The 22,920-nt window shown below is 48.2% G+C and overlaps 1 long non-coding RNA gene across 1 annotated transcript; it reads right to left on the bottom strand.

The window, feature by feature from the left end:
* Positions 1 to 380: 380 nt before the first annotated feature.
* On the bottom strand, positions 381 to 22,920 carry LOC137858442 (uncharacterized). The gene is made up of 2 exons (XR_011097732.1): positions 21,908 to 22,920; positions 381 to 6,211 (listed from the first exon to the last, which is right to left on the bottom strand). It is a non-coding gene; the product is annotated as an uncharacterized lncRNA (long non-coding RNA).

Consider the following 22,920-nt stretch of genomic DNA (forward strand, 5'->3'; position numbering starts at 1 on the left):
CCTTGCTTTGAAACAGAACCCTGAAAGCTGCTTCTGTGGTGCAAAAGTCCTTCTAGAAGAAGGCTTCATGAGTCTCCAGAGGGTACCAACCACTTAGCGTGGAAGTCAGGCTGGTCCCAGAAGTCAGCCAAAAGTGGCCTGGCTGAATATTGTAGCCATTAAGCTGTTTCCCATAAGAAGTAACAGCCTGTGCTCCGGTTCAAAACCATGAGTGTCTTGGTGTCTTTGTATAATGACTGTTCACGTTTGCCATGAGGGAAACGCTTGATGCTTTAGCAGAGAGAAGAAAATGTTCCTTGCAGCTAATAACCCCTCGGTTGGGATGTCTGCTTGACTAAGTCTTCTTTACTCCACCCAAGAAACAATTACTAGAGCACAAATTTGACTGAAACATCAAAAGCAATCCCTTCCTCCATTTGGTGCTGGCACCTTCCATGCATCGTGTTGGCAACCTGAGATTTCAAAAGAAGCCAGCAAGTCAGGATTGTAGGGGAAAGACAGCCTGTGGCTTTTGGTTTTTGTAAGAGAGATGTCAATGAAAATTTCACTGCGGTATATCTATCAATTGCAAATTGCCATGCTCCTGTACTCCAGAGACCCATTTTCTTGGGTGAAAGTATCGCACGAACTTGTTCAGCACACTGGTAGCAGACAGCCTTACCGCTCACAAGAAGTTGAATGCCCCAGTCGAGACATGGCACAGGATATGTGGTCTGCTGGGGCTTTTGTCCTGTAAGCAAAGTAGAAAAATAAGGCTACAGCTCCCATTAAATGCTATCATTCATTTTTTTCTGCTGATGTGTTTTAGGTTTGGGCTGAAGGATGAGAACATTTTTTACTTAAGGGCACTTGCAATTTTTTGGTTTGGCTCCCTTTCCCCTCCGTTAATACTTGTACTGCTTGCTCGACAAACAAAAACCTCACAGACACTTTCAATTGCAGCTTGGTTTAGCTGAGAGCCCGTTTTTCCATTCAAAATAGAGCTTCCGAATGAGGACTTGTGCGAACTGTCACCTACCAGCTTCTGCAGGGGACAAATTCAGCTCTGCCAGGCTCCCTGACGCCTGCCTGCTGTAGAAAACAGATGCAGAGAAAAGCATCACAGCACAGACGTGGCACCTTCACCCCTGCTCCTGGGGGCCCCTTGAAGTTCCCCCATTTTCAGCTGAAGACAAAACCTCCCCCCAGAACTCCACCCAGATGCCTGATGGCAGCACAAGCCAGCTGACTTGGGAGATCAGATGGGGAAGGTGATATCCCCTCCAGCTTCAGTAGGAGCGGAGCCGAGCTTGGGCAACATTTGAACGCTCTCTTTCCAGCTGCTCAACAATCACTGCAGGAGAATTTTTGCTTTGGAGTGAATGCAGACACACAACCTTTCCCCAAAAAACCTCTCATGGGAGGTGTACGTTTTATTGCAGAGAAAGCCTGGCGATGAGCAGTGAAACCCTGTAAGCAACTGAGAGGATCCTGGGCATGCACCCAAAGCATCAGTGGCAAGAGGACCAGGAGGGGGGCAGCGGCACTCGCTCCATGAGGTCCCCTGGGGCTTGCTGGTGGCAGAGCTGGCACCTGGCTTTGTAGCGAGCCTCTGCTAGCACGGAGGTTTCATAAATCTGATCTCTGCAGTGGGCAACAGGAGGAGACAGATGGAAGTCATTTAGGATGATTGTTTTTTCTCTCTCTCTCCGTTTTTTTGTTATTCACCCTCCACACACCTCACTCAAGCTCCATATGCAACTGCAGTTGCTGGAATAAAACAAACTGTCAGTCTGCAGCACTGCTGGAGGAGGAATGCGAGCACTGGAGTGCAGAATTTCTGGGAGACACGGCGTGTCCCGAGGTCCTGGAACCGGTACAGCTAGACCCCAACATCAAGGCAGACTTTCCGTCCAGTCTGAAGTAAGCAAATCTCACCTGCAGCTGGACTGGGACCCCCACGGACAATCCAATCTTCTGCATGCCCTCATGCAATGCAATAGCACTGAGGTGCTGTTTTCAGAGATGTTATTTTCACGTTCTTGTCAGTGGTGCCCAGAACCAGGACGAGAGGCCCTGGGCAAGCCCAGGAGGCTCCTCTGAGCACCAGGCAGCCCTGAAAGCCCATTTCCATCAGCTCTGAGTCCAAACCCCCAAGTAGATGCTGACCCAGCCCACGGTCACAGTGCAAATGCTGTGGCAGGGGCTGACAGAAAGGTGGCCCTCGAAGCATGGGCCATGCCTCATGTGGGACACCTTAGAAGCCCCAGAACATTGTCTGTGCAGATGTAGGACTTGAGGCCCCACATCCCCAGCATATTATCTCCACAGGCTTGCTGAGTGCTGTTTACTCCACTAAGACAACTCACATTCTTCAGTGATTTGCAGAGCTGGGGTATGTATTAGTTTCCTGAAAGATTCACATTGTTGGCAAGGGAGCTTTGGAAGCAATTTCTTTTTTTTATTGCATTTTTTTGCTTATTGTTCTTTACCCTGCTAATAAAGAAGTACATTCCACAAGCTTGATGTCACTTAAGGGAAAAAGAATGAAGGTAGGAAATGAAAACACAATGGAAAGCAGAGCCATAGGCAGCATCATTGCTCATTGCCTTATTTCTTGACCAGTTTTCCAAATACCAGGCTCCTTCAGGATTATCTGCATCATAATTCAAGCAAATGTCTTTCATGGTACAGCTCTTGAGCAGCTAAAACATCTCATTCACCCAAGGTCACAGCAAGAGAAGGTAAAAATATTATTTGATAACAAATAATGGACCCTTGTAGGAGACACAAATTTTCCATTTCAGTCTTTGGTAAGTAGGGTTGGAGAGCTGGCATTAGCTCTTGGTTCCAGCAGCTTAGAGGTGCTCTGATGTAGGTACCTGGGCATGGTGTATCCCAAGAAAAGGGGACATTTGTGGAAAAGAAGGCTGGATCTGTTTTGAAATCTTATCAGACAGCAGGTTCAAGGCCAGGCGTATTTGAATGAAATACTCCAATTCCTGACCGTCTCTGAGCTCATGCTGTAACTAGCAGGTATTCTGTTGCATTTATCCATGGAAAAGTCCTTAGCCACACTGGTGAGAAGAGATCATGTTACTAGAGGCTACAAGATGAAGCTCTAATGAGTTTTTAAGATAGATGAACTCTCTACAGGGCACGAGCTTGGGAAGACCTGGAAGAAACCTTTTGGGATGGTCATTCCATGCCTGCCTGCTTCCAAGTTGTTTTTACCTGTTTTGGAGGCATAGCACTGGGCTGACTATGCCAGCAGCTTGATCCAGCAGCCTCAGGCTATTTAAAAGACATTTTACTGCAGGTTATTCTTTCCTTTTTCTTAAGTCTTCTGCGCAAGACATTGTTAGGCAAGGTTCATACAGGACTGCATTCAACGCAGTTTTTTGACTGCTGCACTTCTCATCTGTTAGCTAATGAGCTGCCACAAGCTCAGACTCCAAACAGGGTTGGGCATTGCTTTATTTCAGTTAAATGAAACTGGAGATCAGCGTTTTAGTGCCTCTAACTCCAAATCAACAGCCAGGTTTTCATTACCGAGAGAAATTAATTAAGTATTTGGACCTTGATTCAACAGCACATCCAAGTATATGCCTACATTTAAGCCTGTATTGGCAGTAGGGTTATTCCTTAAATTAAAAGGAGGTGAAGGCTTAATTACATTCCTGAATCAGGGGGTTCCGGCGTGGAGAACTCGAATGTTAAATGTCAGCATGAAGGCAGATTCCTACGGCCAGCTACAAACCGCTAGGATTTATAATCGCTTTATATCCTGGAAACGCTGACAGCTTTAAATATAGCACCATGGCTGTGATAAATTGTTGGCATTTTTTTCTGGTTAGCCTTTTGTAACTAAATTTAAGGTATCCATTTCAGCATGATCCAATTATGGAAGCATAATCGGAACGGCTCCCCATGCAAGAGGCCACATCTATTTTTGTCCGGGAAGCTTAAGTCTGCATTTCTGAGCTCATGATTTATGTCAGGCTTTAAATTAATAATAAGGCATCTATCCACAGGCAAATATTTGTATTGCAAGATCCATTCACAGCACAGGCTCAGCAGCCGGCCAAGGCTTCCCAAATAGCAAAGATTCAGTTACAATGACAGCACAGATCCTATTTCAAACATCGCCTGGTCTTGCACAACTATTGTCAGCTCCCTCTTGCTAAGGCGAGCCTGAAACTAATAGCATGTCAGCGTAAGCTATTGAGCCCCAAAAGATTCATTTCTGAGACAAGAGAGGCCATAGATCAGTTAGATTTCAGCCAGACTGTACCTTTGCCTCTGTTGCTGATGGGCATATTTCCACAGAGATTTCCAGTGACAAAATGCAGGTGTCCTGCCTTTGGGGACTCAGGAAGCTGAGCATGCACAAATGTTAACCACACACCCAAACCCAAGGGAGGGGAAAAGCTGAAAGGGAGAAAGATGAACCCTGTAACCACACTGTTACTTAGCAGGAGCACAAGGCTGGGGACATAGCAGGTAGGGGAACAAGTCCCCCATCTTTTTTTTTTTTTTTTTTTTGAGTGGACACTCTCTCCTGCATTTATCAATGGAAAATACACTGATTTCCTTTGCAAAGTGCTTTGAGATCTGCTGGTGACAAAAGCAAGGGAAGAGCCACACTGTTACTGCGAGCCAAGTTCAGGAAACTTTTTGCAGTCAGTCTTGTTCAGAGCAGCTCATCCTGGAGGTAAGGATTTGTTCATTTTCTAATCTAAGGCCAGCACAGCTACAGCTTTATCTGTGGAAATGACACCTTCAGCCTTCTTCCTCTCCATTCAGTAATACTTCCAAACAAGCAGAACCACGCAGGAAACACACGAATTAAAACAGAGGTGTTACACCTCAAGCTGACAGCAAAACAAGGCATTGGTGACCAACACTGAAAGATAAACCCACCTGAGCACTAGATTCTTCAGGGAAATCATAACCAAAAAAAAAAAGTTGTATTTCACACAGGGTAAACTAAGAGGGTAAACTCCAAATAACTCTGCAATTGGTAAGTAACTTGGTGTCACAAGTGCCACACAACTTCTTTCCCTGAGCTGCTCAGTAGATCTAGGTGGAGGAGAGGAGCATTGGAGAAACATGGGACTCTGCTGAAACGTCTCGTCACGTCACATTTCATCTGAGCAGATGGCAAAGCTGCTCAAAGCAGGGACAGAGATCAGAAGATTAAAAGGCACAACTTTCACTAAATGTAATACATGACCTGCCTGTTTAAATGAGCCCCACACGAGAGAAGTGGCCCCAAATCCTCTTTCCGTTTGCATGTAACACCCATGTTACTCAGTGTTGGCCTGGGATGGAGAGCAGAAACACACCCTGTGGAACGAGAAGGGTGCTCATGGCAGTGTGCCACACACATTAGGATCAGCAAGGCACAGAGTCGGTGCCCGAACACATGTATCTGGGCACAAACCTACCAGAAACCATGAGGGAAAGGGGCAGTCCCATTAGACAAAGGCCGCATCCCCTCAGAAACCAACACTATGTCCATAGCACTGCTGCTGAGCAGGCCTAGGCCAACGTTCACCTGAAGTCCACATCCACACGGGCATGGGGAGAAGTTTTAAGATGTGAGAAGGCCGAAAACTGCCTGCCGTTGATGTCTGGAAAGGATCTGAGCTGGGCTTGGTGCTCTCCTGCCCAGCAGTGGCAGTCACGCTGCCAATGTCCTCACAGCCATGATGTGGAAGCAGGTACACAATACACTAAAAAAGCCAGCACAGCCTCATCTCCTCGCCACCGGCAGACAGTCTTATCAATAACAACGTTAACAATGCATTTCATTACATCTGGAAGCTCCTCTCCATTGCCTTCAGACCGTGGAAGAATTCATCAGCTTTATTTCTGCTTTTCCTCTTCGATTTTTTCTCTGGGAACTGTCAGCTTCCTTTAAATCACTTACACATTTCCACATGAGGGGAGGTTCCCTATGTGTTCATCTCACACTGCTGTTTTACCACTGTGCAGGGCAGGCTAACAGCCATTTCATACAGGCAGGAGGTTTATCCTGAGCTTGAGCAATGGTTCTGCAGTCCAGAAAGGAATCCGGAGGTGGAACTGGTGGCTGAACTTTCCCCAAAACCTCAATTCCTAACTGCAAAGTGGTTCCCAAGCTGCTTTGCTGAAAATGAGCTGGTGAGCTCTGCCTTCGACTGTCACAGATGTTAAAGGAGGCAGGCGTTTTTTCAACCAGTCACTGCTGCAAAGAGAAAATCCTTTGGATGAATGCAGGTTCATATACAGACTCCCTCAGCTCCTGCAGGGTGCTGCCCAAGCTGTCCCTAGGCATTGCAGGGAAACACAGGGCAGCATCGCCCTCAGGCATTCCCAGTTTGCCCTAATTAGTGAGATACGACCCATTTATCATTCCTTACTGCTTATCGACATCATTAAGGCATCAAAGCCCACGAACCTTGTGACACCATTTCACCCTGTTGCAGACAGCCAGCTCTCCCCACAGCAGTGTGGTTTTCTCTCTGTTTTTCACACCGCCTTCATTCCCGCTGCACTTCGCTGAACATCTTCTCCTACCTCCTCCACTGCACTCATTTCTCACCCTATCTGGTGACAAACCAAGCCCCAGTGTGGTTCATATCAAGGTCAAAACCAGCTTGAGGAGATGCGCAAGCATTTGCTACAAGACAGCCTGATGTTGGTGGGGACAGATAACAACAGCAATTTGTTTTTTCCGCACTGGAGAACAAAATGTTTTTTTCTTTTTCTAGGTTTTCCTAATTGAGGGTAATTCTGGTGATGTTTTCCCTCTGCAGCTTGTTTGCTCAGGAATTTAGAGGGTTCAGTAGCAGTAACTAGAGACAAGCTTATTCCGTGTCATTATCCTTACTTCTTTTGGCAACACCATTAGTGAAAAGTCATGTTAAACAGCAAAGTGTGACGCTTTCTGTAAGGAAGAACTGAGGGCTTCTCACCTCTACTTGGAGCCTAAACGCAGCTGTGTTGAATAAATATGCCTGGACAAGCTACAAACTTCACAAGGCTGATATTAAAAAACAAAGAGATACCCCAAGGCACGACTGAGCCCATGGCTCCCTTACCCTGAGACACAGACAGCACTGGTGGAGCTGCAGTGCTGAGCCCCACTTTGATTTTCAAATAGCTCATTTATTCTCTCCTCACCGCTAGTCTCTGCGATTATTTGCCCTTAGTTTGCCCAGTTCAGGGCACGCAGCCTTTGCTTTGTCCTCTCACAGATCTGCCTGTGCAAGGGGTGAAATGAGCCCTGGCAGCAGGGACTATTGCAAAAGTCCGTGACTCCACTCAGCTACCCAAACCTTCAGGAAGCATTTTCACAGCTCTGTTTGCTTTTAAAGCACAGTCTGTTCCCTGACCCTTCATATCCTTGTTGGTCAAGCCACCCCATTAAACACACACACCATTCTTAGAGGGTCTGCTGGTGCACAGATCCGGACTGGCTTTAATTTTCACCCTGCAAAACAAGGAACAGAATCCCTGGACCCTTTCCCTCTGGTAGGGCATCTCTCACAGACGCAGCCAGTCTCCTGCTATAGAGCTGAATTACCAAGTCCTGGTCAGAGCATCACAGGGTGGCTGCATCACTGCCATGAGGGTTTGCAAGAACTGGGAAAGAGCACAGGCCTGTCAGTGTTGCTTCTTACCAGCTCAGGGATCCACTGCCACGGGAACCTATTAAGTCCTTGGACCCTATTAAGTCCTTGGAGTTCTCCAAATTTCCCATGAGGGAAATTTCTCATCCTGTGTGCTTTCCACATGTATAGGATGCTCTCCCCCCATCCTATTTCACCAGCTTTCCCATCCTTACAGCGTTAATGGGGAGATGCCATAGACACCAAGCTGCTTTACCTGATAGCCAGTGATGCCAGTCTAGGCAGCCTCACCGCAGGGAGCACCGTTTCTCCCAGGAGCTGCAAAACCATCATCACATGCTTTGGGATCCCTCCAGGACCAAGAGTGGAAGAATAGATGCAAGCTGGGATCCAGCCAGGCTATCTGACATAAATTCAGTAAGCTAATACCAACAAGAGTTGGGATTGCTTCAAAGAAAAAGAAAAAAACATCACACCACAGACTAATTTCTGTCAAGATTCCCATTGTTAACTAATTGCACCATCAGAAAGATTAAGGTGACAGCTCATTTTGGAACAGTGTCTTCCCCAGGGGCCAAGTCCTTTCGAACTGCAACTGCAGTACTCCAGCACATCCAACCTTGATAAAAGCCCAGATTCCCTAACATCTGGACAGTAGGGGTGAAAATAGCAAATGCAGAAAGCAGCAATCAGTGCAGAGTTTATTTTAATAAACTCTTGCAAGTTAAATAATCTCAGCTCTGATTAGCAATGGAGATTAAAAAATGTAAATATTTACCAGAACATCTTCAATATCCTCATGGAGTCAAAAGGCCAGCTTCTGCATACAGCATGTCAGTACTGCTATTGCAAACTCTGAGCTTTCAGCACTCACAGACTACTGCAAAATTAGGCAAGCATCTTAACTATAATTACATTATTACAAAGCCAAAGTATTAGAGTTTTGTTTGCTTTCTTTTCCAAGTCTCAGATTTCTACATTTTCTTCCTCCAATGTGAGAATCAGAAGTCTCCTTTGACAAACGCTGTGATTCCCAGCTATTCACTTAGCTCAAGGGAATAGCTTGTAATGAAAAAATAACAAGCATCACGATGCCTGTAGCCAGTCAAGGCTGTGAGACCCCTTCTGCCTTCAGGGTAGCTGCCTTTGATTCTCCTTCACTTCAGCAAACTCTCGTTCCAGCTCAGCTTGTTTACTCGCCAGCCTGCCAGTCACCTGCCTTTCTACTCTGGGAGGCCAGCCGAGGTGAGGACAGGATATTTGCATCCCCATCACGCACACAAAACACCCTCTCCCGTCTGGCTTCACCAGGAGTTTTAAGCTCAGATCTTATTCTGGCTCTGCAGTGAGGGGACATCTGCCCTGGGTTGCTGGTGACACCAGTTCCCAGTACGGTCACATCAAAAAGAAATCAGTTCCCTGGCACCTTCACCAGATTTCTAGGCACATTATTTGAGGAGGCTTAAAGATACTCTTAATTAATGAAACAGGATGAAAGGGCTGGGTCCTGTCTTACCCTCAATAGTAAGATTGCATCTCAAAAACCTCACCATGGACACAGTGCCCAGTGTGTGCGTCTGCTTTTGGGTTAGACTGTGAATTTGGGGGTGAGACAAAAACAGGCAGACTCTCACTGCTTACATGTTAGCATCTTATGCTGAATTCCCACCTTTCTTTCAATGTTTCACATTTCACAATTCAGTTTTCGTACCGCAGAAGCAGTAGATCAAGATGCCACAGATGCCACCAGCCTTTTGGTCCAGGCTTTCAAACTCATTCTCCAAGGCCATCTGCCTGCAGGATGGAGCCCTTTATGTTACTGGGATGAACAGCACCACAGCTTTGTGCTTGCTCCCCACTCCCCTCTTCCTCGCCACCCTTCTTCCCAAAGACAGCTTGCAGGATAAGACCCTACCTAAATCCTCTCCGCCACCGCTGTGGTGGGGTTGGGGTGTCACTGATGGGAAAAAAAAAATAATAAAAAAGAAACTCTGCAGCATGAAGTCATTGTGGGCCCAAGGAGTCATGAAAGCTGTGCAGCCAGGGAGTGGCATATGGCAGTAAAGCTAACCTGAAGAAGCAAAGTGGTATTTAGTTGCTTCAGAAAGAGTGGCATTTACCATGGCCTGAGTGAAGGGAAGGAGAACGGCTTGTGTTTTGTTTTTTTTTTTTTTTTCCTGCTTCTGGTTAGTGAGAAATCATGCAAATTTCTTGGGAGAAAAGGAAAGGAATGACTCCTCACATACATTGGTTTCTAGTCCCTTCACCAGGGTCCTTGCTCTTCTCTGAGCACAATCCAGCAACTCAATGTCCTTTGAGGGGCCCAAAACGGAGCCCAATATGGAATCATTGCATGTGCTGGGCCTGCTCCCACCCACCGCAAGCTGCAGCCCTGCCTGCATGGCCACATGTCCGTTCCCAGGCACGAGCAGGCTCCCAGCTTCAAGGCCCTGAGATCCATGCCTCCATCAGGCAGGCCTGGTGTGTCCGCAGAGGCCAGCCCTCTCCCTGACACGGAGTTTGTCCAGCAGGGAGCTGCCTGGAGGCCATGAGGTGTGGCCTTGAGGCAGAGGTGGGCCTGCCCAGCCATCTTAGTGCCCTACCAGAAAGCCAGCCTAAAGGCCTGTCTGCTGGCAGAGCTCAGATTCCACCCCAAATCTGACACTCAGCACTGCTAAATAATCCATCTCCTTCTTCTCATGCCTCCAAGGGAGGGAAATCTTTGCTTTTTGAGGCATGGGGCAGCAGTGATGCATAGGGGTGCTCAGCAAGACACAGGCCTTCATTTGGGCACTTCTTGCCATGCACTTGTTCTTACGAATTAGCAACACTGTGAGTAAAATTGGAGTCAGAGTGAAAGTCATGCCTAATAAACCTGCAAAAGCCACCAGCTTGCTGTGATTTAAGAGGCAAAACCTACCTATCCACGAGTTAAGAGACAGCACTTTATTTCTTGCTCATAAAGCTCCCATCAACTCTTGAAGCACCACCTGCAAAGACCAGGGTTGGCACAGTTTAAACCAAAAAAAAAAAAAAGATGAATAAAAACCTCTTGCTGGCATCCTTAATGCATCAAAAAAGGCTCCTGCAAGCCTTCTTTTACAAAAATCTGTTTCAAGTTGAGATTAGCTCAATTCAATGTGAGCAGAATATGCAGTGCTCTCCGAAGAGGCCGTGCGCTAAAAGTTCACACAGTCACCACTAAAAATGGTGTTTTTACTGTCAGAAATCTTGAACCGAGAAAGAGGATTCTGAGCCAAGTGGGATTTTTGACCTGCTCTATTGCTGGACCACTTCCCACTTAAAGTCTTAAGGTTGAGTTTCACAGCAAGCCAACCATTTGATTTGGCAGACGTGTGCTAGGGCCGGGCCTGACTTTTAAGTAATGCTGAGCCGTAAAATAAAGAAAATACACAGCTCCACAATACAAAAAAAAAAAAAAGAAAAAAAAAAAAAAGCTGTTCTTGAACGGCAGTCAAGAGGGACAATAAGTCTTCTCATGTTGGGAAGAATTAGCCAGCCTTTCCTTCCCACTGAGCCAATGCAAGGAAGGGAAAGGCGCAGCACACGGCCAGCAACGCCGACACCCAGAGTAAACAGAGGTGAGCTGCAAAGTTGTCTCCAGACTGAGCTCGCAAACAATGGGGCCCAAAGGGAAATGGAAAAGCAAATATTAATGTTTTGCCATTCACATGGCCTCAGAGAAAACAGAACAATGCCTTTAGTTGGACAACACCTTGATGTCTTCCTCCTGCTCTAAAATGTCATCTTAGGACTCGTGATTTCTTTGGATGAAGCAAGCAGTTGTTGAGGGCTGCCTGCTGCCCAGTGAGCCCTGCTGCCTGTTTTTCCCATGCCAGAGGAAAGGAGAACATGTTTATAAAAGTATTCCCCAGGCACAAAGTCACGCTCCTCCCTCTGAAGCAAAAATCAGAAGCAAACGAGAATCCCTTTGACCTTGATTGTGGCCATGAGGCTTGGATGAAGAAACACATGCACCAGCTCCTTTGGAACTTGGTAGAAAAAGGATGAATAAAACTTAATGAAAAAATAAATCTGGGAACAACTTCAGGGAGTGGCAGAGATAAGGTTTTGGCCCATTCTTCCCTCTACCTCTTCTCTGTCAGGGTGTTGCAATGTGGCTTTATCAGGCAGCCGCTGCTCCATGAAACCAGTCAAAACTGAGGAGCTCTGCTGAGGGATGGCAGTGTCTCCTGTGCCATTACAGGACTGTGCAAGCCATGCTGAGATGCAGCTGGGCTCTTATCCCACTGTAATTGTTCCAGAAGCAAAGGAGATGGAGCAGGAGGGGAGCAGAGAGCCCTCGTGCTTGGGCATTTGGGAGAGGAGGTTGGCATGGAAACTGCTGTGTGATTAAAGCCTCCCTCTCCACTCTGCTCTGTAGGAGAGGCTGCATCGTGCCGGACTTTGCTCTCATTGTGACTCTTACAAAGGGAGCCATCACAGTCTCTTCCTGAAATTGGGCTGTTTCAGCAATGTGCCCCTCTCTCGGAAAAGATGTGGCGATGCTGTCATCTACCATCACCAAACAGGAGCTCACCTGCAGCCACATCCATCCCAAGCTCTCCTTTGCTCCATCTTTTTTTTTTTTTTAATTGTTGTTTGTTTGTTTTTCCATAAACCTCCCTGCTTGGGGTGAATCCCTGTTTTATCATTCTCACATTCATTTCACAAGTCAAATGGGTTGCAGCAAGTTTTAACCTGGTAAAGTCAGAGGAGTACACTGAAAAGTCTCAACAGCAGTATTTCCTCTGCGTAGCAGCCAATAAATCATGCTGTCCCCTGTAATGGAGCAGGTTCATTAAATTGTACCACTTTGATGTTATCTCGCTGGCTGAGATGCAGGGAAGTCTGGGAAAACACATGATACTTTGAGGGGAAAACATTTGTTTTGTTCATTAGTATGCATTAGAGCTTGCCTGCCTAGGAGCTAGTCACCGCGCAGTAAATAAAGCAGCTCTGATTTCAGGTGAAAAGCAAGAGCAGTATCTCCCTAGCAGCTGGGGTTAGCCAAAAGCCATCCTCAGGCTCAGGTTTTCGCAAAGATCTCCAGCCCTGACACCCCATCGCTGACTTCTGCAGCCCACCGAGGGGCAAAACACAGGGCTCAATGTCCAGTCCTTGGACTTGCTACTAAAATGAGCCCACGGGGATGGAGAGTGATATGCCAGAGCTCCAACCTGGTGTGCACGGTGAGGACATAAGGCACATAGGGTGCAGGCACCCTGAGAGGCAGCTGGTGAGCTGAGGGGGGTCACAGGTGGTATTTTCCCCACTGAACACTGTGCTCAGCTTTTAGTGCATCTCCTGTGTTTCCAGGAAACAAAGACAGCTGCTGGGATGTGCTTGTTCTGGGGTGGATATCTCTCATCGCTGCAAAATGCTTCATGTTGCTTCAATTATTAACATTAAAAAAAAAAAAAAAGGCAGCTAAATCGCTGTTTTCCCCTCTTTATATAACAATTTGTTATCCAGCAGCAGCTGTAGTTAGCATTAGGCCGGAAAACAGATAAATAAATAAATAAAAACGGTGAAAAGAACATAATGGGATTGCACCATCAAGTGTTCAGATATTAAACTGTGCTGGGATAAAGCTTGCCTCAAGCAGCCTTAATCTGGGTGCCTTCAAGTGGGTCCTCAACACTCCACAGGAGCTCTGAGGCAGGGAAAAAACGTATATGAACGATGACAGCCAGTGGGAGGCTGATTTCAGATTTCTGGCCTATAAAACATGGAGAAAGAGTGACAGAAATATAAGTTTTTGAAAACTGAATTCATACAAACTCACCCAATTGTGCATCTTCATTTCTGATGTAATTTATACTGACAGGGAACTCACTCCAATGATAGTTTTTTGTTTTTTTTTTTTTTTTCCTTTAATTATTAAAGTGAGCTCAGGCTTGGAAGATTTCAAATTAACATAGACAGCAGCAAATGGAGGTGTCACATCTCACCCTCATGGGAGAAATCTGATGGCTGTTAAGTAGGCTGCACTTGCCTATCTGGCAAAAGTTTGGATACACACAATCCTCTTGCTCTGAGTGTGGTACCCAAGAGGAACATGGTTCATTTAATTGCACCGTGCTTTTCCTACATCTGCTCTGCTGGAAGACTGTCCCAGAGACTCTCCTCACCAGCTTTCCCAAAGCTTGGATGAATTACGGACTTCAGAGACCCCCAGCTTCAGCCAAACATGCCAGGAGCTGCCCAGGGGGTTAAAGTAGTGATCAGGGAGAGAAAGATGGAAAACAAAACTCATCTGGAAAACCCAGCTTTGAATGGTCCAGTACAAGAAACGAGAGCTAGATTTCAGCTTCCTTACAAACACAGTGAGAAACAAGTCAGCAGTAGCTCATACATATATGAGCTGTCAGTAGATGACCTGAATTTGGCAATGAGGGCTGGGCACTGATGTTCTGTTGAGCCCCCTTAAGCCATATGGGAGCTGTAGATTTGCAGACCCCAAACTCCTGGCTCCGAGATGTGGCTGCAGCCCAACATCCAAGTGCTGAATATATCAATAAGTAAAGGTCAGCGTGAATATACGATCAACCACACGCTGCTGTAATTGCACTGCTATAGCTGAGGCCTCTCCTCCTCACTAGCAATAAGAATTGCAAAATTATAGCATGGGAACTAATGATTCCCTTATATATTTGGGGGAAGAAATGCACACAAAGAGGTGAATGTTAAATGGAAATAAAATTGATAGATTTAAACCGCCAACTCAAATTATGAGGCGAGACAGTGAGCCTGTGATTTAAATAATCTTTTCTGACAATAAGGCAAGAAAGATACCATATATCTTCCTAGTCGACTTCTGTTACCATCACAGAGTAATATATGTCTAAAATCAAAAAGCCAAGTGCAATTCCTCTACCCCAGGACCTGCTTTGCAATTTCAACTTCTTTGTATATAGAAAACAATTACTGCAGACTGATGCCTTACCACATATTTTTTTATGACCTACTTGAATAGTGTCTGCTATCCCCCCCCAGAATCCTATATCATCACCTCTCCTTCCCCAGAGGCAGCCTCATTTTATGTTCTGCTTTCCCTGCTGATGGCAGGGCGCTGGGAATTGGTGCCGGCAGCGTGCAAGGGCACAGCCAGGAATGCAGCCTCCGAAACGGCTGGCTGGGCACGTGCCCTCCTCCAAATATGTTCTCATACCCACATATTTCAAAGGCCGCAGCTAGGTGGCCCAACTATGGCTCGGACATGGGCCAAGAGAGGCCGGGGGGGGTCCAGGATGAAAGCACATTAATTCTTTCTACAGGGAAGAGCTCCGGGCACCTCTTTGAACAGCCCCAAGCCCTTGCAGAGATGCAAGTGAAAATGGAGCTTTTGGAAACCTCCGCATCTCCCCAAAGCCCTGCCAGAGCTGATGACAAGGTGATACTTTTTCATGCTTTTAAACCAGCAGAGCACAGCCTGGGACTTGGCTGGGTGACAGACCTTGGCCGACAGACATTCACGCAGGCGAGCAGGTCACAGCAAAAGCATTTTTTAAAGAGAAATATATTTTGAGGGGTATTTCCCTAGAGGCATTCCTGCCATTCCCTGTCATTTCCTGGCTGCAGCAGCTGAGTCACAGCTGGCTCTAGAGGGCTGAGAAAGTTCAGGAGGAGAAAGGTCACTGGTTGTGGTGTCTCAGGTGACCTCTACCAAAAATCAGAGCTGAAGGTTTACAGGTGATAGTGCAGAGCCCCTTGGTCCCACACTTGTTCCTCCCGAAATCCCCAAGGTCCTTCCCTTTCCCTGCTGTTGGTTACTCCACTAGACATCCTTAAACCCTGTGCAATCCCAAACTGCTCCTGCAACCCACTGCGTGCCCCATGCCCTCGGTCCCAAAGGCCATTGACTCGATCGGCTGTCAGCAGAAGAATTTGGGCACTTCTCATCATTTGTCCTCCCGGACCAGGCTTGGTGCCAGCAGTGCCGCTGGTTTGAGCGGTGGAGCGTGATGACAGGGACATTTTTAAAGGAGAGCAAATCACCAGGCTGCTGCTCCTCAGAGCCTCTTTCCTCCGGTTTAAGTGGTGCTAATGAGGGAGGTCAATCCGCTTCCATTTGGCCCTGCTGGGCAAGCTGGGACATTTCTTTCTTTTGACAAAAAAAAATAAAAAACACACCAAAAACCCTCCTAGAGTACACTTTCATGTATAAAGTTGCTCAGCAAGCGTTTCCCTTTCTAAGGAGCAAAATGCTTCCAGAGGCTGCGGCAGGCATGGCTGCACGCTCCTATGCCCCAGAAGATGGCAAGAAGTAGCCTAGGGCAACAGGCTCCTAGGGCAAAAGGACCCTAGGACAAAAGTAGACTGGAAAAAAGCCTGCTACCTCTGCCCAGGACTGCAGGAGCTAGGCTCTAGGTAGCAACATGGTGAGATCCACAAGAAAATTGCAAGAGATGGCACTGCCATGGCCCTGCAAGGGGCTGGGAGCCCAGTGCCTGCTGCTCAGCACCAATGTCTGAGATGCAGCCTTCAAGGTCACCTTGTGGTGTGCTGGGGCTGTCCTGCACCCCAGGGACAGGGATGTGGCAGGGCAAAGAGGGGATACCAGCAGGATCCTTGTGTAGGGACTAGTGTCTTGCTAAGGGGCACATCAGAAAGGATGTCTCGGAGCAACATATTTGGAGCCCTGGTCTCATATTCCAGCCGTCTCATATCCCAGTGACCTATGCAGGAAGCAGTCCCATTTCCAGAAGATGCCAGACAACGCTAGGTGTTCAGATAAAACTCAGCCTACACCTCCCCATGCAGCCAAATCCCTCAGCCTTGGCACACAGTCCCCGGGTAGCTGCCTTTCCTTGCTGTTGCAGCAGCTGGAAGTGGCTCAGGAGCCCCCATCTTCATGGCAGCAAACTTGGGCTCCCAGTTCCTCCTCCACAGGCAATTTACTAGTCTTTTGAGGCCGTTCCCCTGCCCTTTCTTGAGGGGAAAGATGCTGCCTCCTCCACGTGTACTGGATATTTCCAGGCAAGAATCAAATGAAGCCAAACAATTTGAGGGAGCTAAAAATGGCTGGGGAAGCAAGAGTGCATGGGAGACATATCACTCATTCCTGCCACCGTCATGTGTCTCAGCCCCTGGAAAACGCACCAAAAAGGCAAAAGTGTTTCCACATTGCTCTAATAAAAACCTAGCTTGTGAGAGCAGTGGTGGCCTGAGCTGCAGGCACTCAGCAAGACAGACAGACGTGTGGAGCCGCTTCGGTGCATGATGCACCAGATCTCCCCAGGTGGATGTTTACAGAGGATAGGCTAAAAATAAGCAGCATGCCATGGCAGCACAGCTGGGAAAACATGTCAAGTAACATTTCTGGGAGAGGCATATTAGGGCGATGGACGTATCAGGCCCTTCAGGTGGCTGCCTCTGGGTGCATTTGCTGAGGCCATACAGGCAGGGACTATCTCCCCTGGCCAGCAACGCTGTGCAGGGCAGGCTGTGCAAAATGGCTTTTGTCACCCGTGTAAAGGTTGATTATAAAACAGCAGTCACTTTTTATTTATCCTGGCTGAGTGCTATTATATTTGTCAGGTGAGGTGAGAAGGCCAGCATGGAAAATGAGAGCTGGCCCCATCAGGCACCGCAGCCTCCTTGGCACCAAAACCTCTCCTCTGCAATTAAGAGATTTTTTTTAATTATTTTTTTTTTCCTTTTTTAAAAGGAGAGGTGTGTTTTAAAGAGTGGTTTTCGTCCTGTGTAAGAAAAAAAGAAAGTGTGGACTGATTTATGGTCAATTCAATGCAAATTCCCTTTGAACCATCTTGAAAAGTGCCATCCTACAGCCTCCTGCAGAACCAGTGATACTGACACCATACAACACCCCAGAGCCCTGGAGTGGTTTCTTAAAAATTCTGAAGGATTATTCAGTTTTCACAATTCTTACCTTTCTACTCTGTAACTAGCTCCAAAACCATTATTATTATTTTTTTTCAAGGAAAGCAAAGATTCACAAATAATCACCTCTCCCAAGGTTTAGACCCTACAGAACAATATAAAATACTGTAAGAAATAAAGTAAGAAATAGTGATGACACTGTTTCTCAGTAGATCTCTTTTTTTGCTTTATTGCTACGGATTGCTGATTGATAACAAGCCTCCTAGAAATATTCATCTTTGGAAAGGGAGGGGGAAAGAAGCCCGAAACATCTCTAAATTCCCTGGAGCATTTCCATTTGGTGAACGGGCTCAGTGTGCCTGACACTAATTAATTAATCTTCTCAATCTAAATTGCTTCTTCTGCATCCCCAATCTACAGCGGAACATACACAAGACCTGAATACATAAGAGGAGGAGCTGAATTTATTTAAAGTATCGTTTGGTAGCATCAATTTGCTCGTCTTCATTTTGGAAACATGGAAGCCTGTGCTTTGTGGCTGTTGCCTGTGAACTGCAAAATTTGCTTGGATTATTTAAAAATCGTGGGTCATCACTGCCCTCCTGGAAGGGGAATTTGCTTGTGTGTGTGTTTAACTTTAAATAAAATGGGAATCTTTGGAACAGCTTTCAGCACAACTGGGCTCAGCGCTTGCTGCCTATTGTGGCCTAATGGCAAAGCTGTAGTTAATTTGGATCAGGAGAGACTTTTTACAGCTTGTCACATGGAATAGATGCAGATATTAAAGCAAATAACATCTGATGAGCTCCAGATTATACCACTGAGTGTGCTCAGGGGAAGCAACCCCCAGGTCCACGCATCCCAGCCCCGCTTCAGCAGGGCCACCCCGAGCAGGGTGCCCAGCCCCATGTCCCGGCGCCTCCTGAAGCTCCCCAAGGAGGAGCCCCCCCAGGCTCTGGGCAGCCTGTGCCAGGGCTGCGGCACCCGCCCAGCACAGCAGTGCTGCCTGGTGCTCAGAGGGAGCCTCCTGGGCTCCAGGCTGTGCCCAGGGCCTCTGGGCCAGGCCCTGGGCCTGCTGGCCACACTGTGCCTAAGGCAGCCTCGGTGCCGCCAGCCCTCTTGGTGCCCAGGGCACGCTGCTGGCCCGTGCCCAGCGTGGTGCCCACCAGGCTCCCAGGGCCCTTCCTGCAGAGCTGCTTCCCAGCTGGGTGCCCCAGTGTGTCCCGGGGCCTGGGGCTGCTCCTCCCCGGGGGCAGCACTCTGCACCTCTCCTGCCTGGGCTCCCCCAGGCTCCTGACAGCCCAGCTCTGTCCCTGTCCTTGTCCCTTGGGGTCACAGGGCCCTCTCCCACATCGGCCACCTCAGGACTGGACCTCGTGCTGACCCCTCAAATGAAACTCCAGGAAAAGCAGCAGTGACCCAGGCTTTTAGGGCCAGGCTTGCCCTGCGGGGACAGCAGGGACCGTGCCCATGCAGCAGTCAAACGCTTCCCCCTAGCGCCGCAAGAGCACAAGAGCAGGAGCCCCACCACGCTGCAACTGCAGCAAGCTGTGGGCTGAATTTATATATCCCCGTTTAGGGCATGGTTTTGTTAGTGTGTTTGGTTTATTTTCTCTCGGTTATTTTGCTTGTTTCCTCACAAGTCAGACACAAGGGGCATTGAAATGCAAACAGCCCTTCTCCCACCCGTTTCCTGACGCTGTGCCCCCAGGACCAGCGGGTGCTTGAACTATGAAGGTAGTTACTAGAAGTAGTAACTTCGCTGCCTGTCTCTGGGCCATCACCAGGTGGCCCTAGAAAACAGCCTATGTCAGTCCCGAGTCTTGCTGAGCCATATCTCAAATTGCTTGTATTTTCCAGCAAGGTTTTGGCTTTCGGAGAAGCATGACAGGCTCGTGCCATCTGCAGTTCATCCCTCTTAACCAAAGGAAAATCCAAATCTAAAGGAGAATTCACGCAAAGATTTCCAAGTCCTTCACTTGCCAGTTATCGCAGGGGGCTGTGACCCAACCACGTGCCCCGGGGGTTGTCATCCTCCTTAGGAAATAGCACAGCACTTATGGGAAAAGCAATTGTAAAAATCCTTTGCTGCTGCAAAGCCCACACACCGGCTGTGAGCTTTGCTCTCAGCTGGGAAAACCGAAGGATTTCCATGGGAGCAAGAGGCTGTGGGAGGGACCCCAAAGCATCTGCCCTGGGGTGCTGAAGTGCTGGCTCTCAGGGCTGTGACAAGAAATGTCTGACCGCAGCTCTTTGTCTGCCTCTCCAACCAGCTAGAGGAATTTAGTTCAGTGACTATAAAAGGCCAAAAGAGGGCAGCTTTTAGCTCGGATTCCTTCCCCAGCCCAGCTAACATGTGCTGGCTGGGGCAGAAATGTGCAGCTAGGACCAGGGCTCCCACAGGGCGAGCCCACAGCACCCTATGGCTCTGTGCCTCTGGCTTTCTCCCCACTGCCAGCCCATGTGGATCTCACAAACATCACCATAGGCCTCCCCCAGGGCACGGCTACACCACTAAATCAAACACCTTCCCAGGTCACGTCCCCCCATGGTGGCCTTCCCAAGGCTGACCCTTCATGCTCATCTCCTAACACAGGCTGCCTCCCTTCCCAAGGGATGGCATGCCGTGGTGAGGAATGGCCCAATGGCCCAAAAGCATCGCCCGTGCTGTAACTCCAGCCTTGTGAAGTGCACACACAGCCTCAGCCCCAGTTCTATGCTTTATTACATGTCCCAGGACCAACTCGCCTTAATTACAACTTGGTTGCATCGAGCCTCTTGTATCAGGGAAAGGCTGCTGTGCATTAATCGAGTGAGAATTAGCAGCCCAGATCTGACCTCCAACATGATCCTGGTGTATTTTATCTCTAAATCAGGCTACAGCTGGCTAAAGTAGCTGTAAACAACTGTACAACAGCTAAACACAGGTAAATCAGCTCAGAACAGGATTTTACCCTCTAATCACCTTTAAGGGAAAAAAAAAAAAGGAGGGGGGCAGGAACAAATAAGGTACTCTGATATTTTTTGGGGGTTGAGCAGAAATTGGTGGTGCAAATCACACAAGGAGGCAATCTGAGATGCTGGCATGCCACCAGAGAGCACGGGGTGATTCATGAGCCCTAAATCCCCACCAGCGCTGCGCTTTCACTCTCTCTGCCACGCGTGCAGCTAGGTAGGCTCCCAGATTTACTGCCCTGGGAAGGGCGCTGGGAAATTGATAGTTTTTCTAAGCCTCACACTTATCACTGGTAGCAAGGCTAATGCACTTTGCTTTCTGCGACAGGGTTGCAGAAAAAAAGTGGGGCAAAATCTGCAGCTTTGAGCTGGAGTGACACCAGAGCAGGGAATGGCTGAGACCTGGTGTTATAGGGACAGGAGCGAGGATATGTTGGCCACGTAGGTTGTGTCTGCAGACAAACCTGAACCACCCTTGTTCATCCTGCCTGTGTGTGCCTAACCATCCCAAATTCAGCATCCTTTCCCCCGTGTGGGTGTGTTCAGGCTTTGAGTTTCCAGGCTGCCACCATACCTGGCTGCACAGGAATTGCAATCAGCTGGGCTCAGGCTTCCCCAGGCCTTTTCTCCTCTTCTGTGAGATGGGGAAATGATTACTCCAGCCAGAAATGTCCCCGTCACCCTTCTGAGGGCAGCGGGCAATTTATGAGCACGGAGCCCCTGATGCAGCAGATAAAACCCAAGGCCGCTAAATCCTCCACCCCTACAACACATCTGCTTAAAGGAAGACATCCTCCTTTGCTCACCCTCTGCACACCAGATTTTATTCCTTCCAGCTCAGGCATCCAAACAATCAGTCAGGACAGCCAAATGAACCCTTTTTTTGTGTGTGACCACAAAATACCAGCACTGCTTTGCTCCATCCAGCACCAGACCCGTCCCTGGCAGAGCACTGCGAGCACGCCGGCCTCGCTTCTCCTCCCACTGCACTCACTCGCGGCAGTAGGACCCAGCACTCGCCGTGCAAAAATGACGTCTGTCATCTCAGCAAATAGCAGGAACAAAGGCACAGAGCGCTCCTCTTTTGTCTGTGCCTGCTCAAGTCAGGCAAAGGTTTTGTTCCTCCTGCAGAATTGCAGGGTTGGGGGGGGAGTGACAGGCACAGTCAGGGCTTTGATGCAAGCGTAGTGCAAAAAGAGAGTCGTTTTCGGTGCAAATCCCAGCATAACCTGTCAAAAAGCCCTCATGCTCAACTGCACGTGCTTTAACCTGCAAGCCTGCGCTTGGTGTGAGTTTGCAGAGGCAATTTCTGGGCAGGTTCAGGCTAAGGAGGTCCCTCTTTGTCCAGCATATCGGTACATGCTGGTATTCTGCCACAGGATGCAGAAAAGGCTACGCTTGTAAAGCTTCAGAGATGGGTGGTAGGAATTCATGGAGAAAAACAAAACAACAACAAAAAAACACCAAATATTATAATACACACCTACCCTCTTCTTGTGTTCCTCCAAGGGCCTCCACTCCTTGTTGCTTACACTGGGCTGTTTTCATGTTTTCAAACTCCTTTGAATTAATTTTTTCCCCTCATTTGTGGCTGTTTTAGCATTTCCTGGAGATCAGGCTGCAGAACTGGCTTTAAGCTGGTTCTTGAAGGGCTCTGCTTGGCCTGAGGAGAGGCATCTGAGGTCAGGAAATGGAGCTCAGCTGCTGAGCTGCAGATGAACGGATTATTCATCACTGCTGAATTAGGAGCACTTGTGGATTCAGTCATTTCCCCACGATCATGCTGCTTTTATCCATCCTTCCCTCCAGCCCTCTGCCCACCCCTAAGGAGCTCCTGGGGACCTCTCAGGATCTTTCTCCTCTGAGCCATGAGACCTCCTTGGTCCTAGGAGTCTGCAGAGGGTTGGACACATGGTCAGCCCCTAATGAACCTTCATTACCTGGCTTCGTTAGCCAGGGAGGGCTGTGGCTGAGCCTGGGAAGGTCCTCAGGAATGAAGGGGAGGTGGAAGGGAGGGAAAGCAGGAAGAAGGGGGCAAGAAAAGGTTGCTGAGCACAACAGGTCCAAGTGTGCCATCCCCCAAAAGCCTCCCAAAGGACTGTCAGAGCGAGATTCCCTACAGCATATTCCTCGTCCAGGAGAGCCACAGCCCTGGCTGAGCTCACCCCAGAATCACTGGCAGAAGGCCGGGGGGTCCCCCAAGCCAGCTGGAGGTGCCAGCCCCATGTCTTGTCCCTCCACAAGCCATCTGAGGTCTGTCTCTTAGCACAGCCTTCGAGCTGTTCCCACAGCCCTGGTGTTAGTCACAGGGATGCTATTAATTAGCCTCAGAGAATCCCCGAGAACGGGGGCAGTCCTAATTACAGGCCTTGCCTGCTAACTTTGTTTGGGCTGGCGTCTCTGCTTTTAAGGCAGAAACAAAAGGGAGCAGACTAAGACAAGTGATGCTAGAGCGAAGAAATGGGTGAGAGGCGCCTGCATGCTCTAGGAGTTGCGACAC

Source organism: Anas acuta, chromosome 6 (genome assembly GCF_963932015.1).
Source record: "Anas acuta chromosome 6, bAnaAcu1.1, whole genome shotgun sequence".
Taxonomy (NCBI): domain Eukaryota; kingdom Metazoa; phylum Chordata; class Aves; order Anseriformes; family Anatidae; genus Anas; species Anas acuta.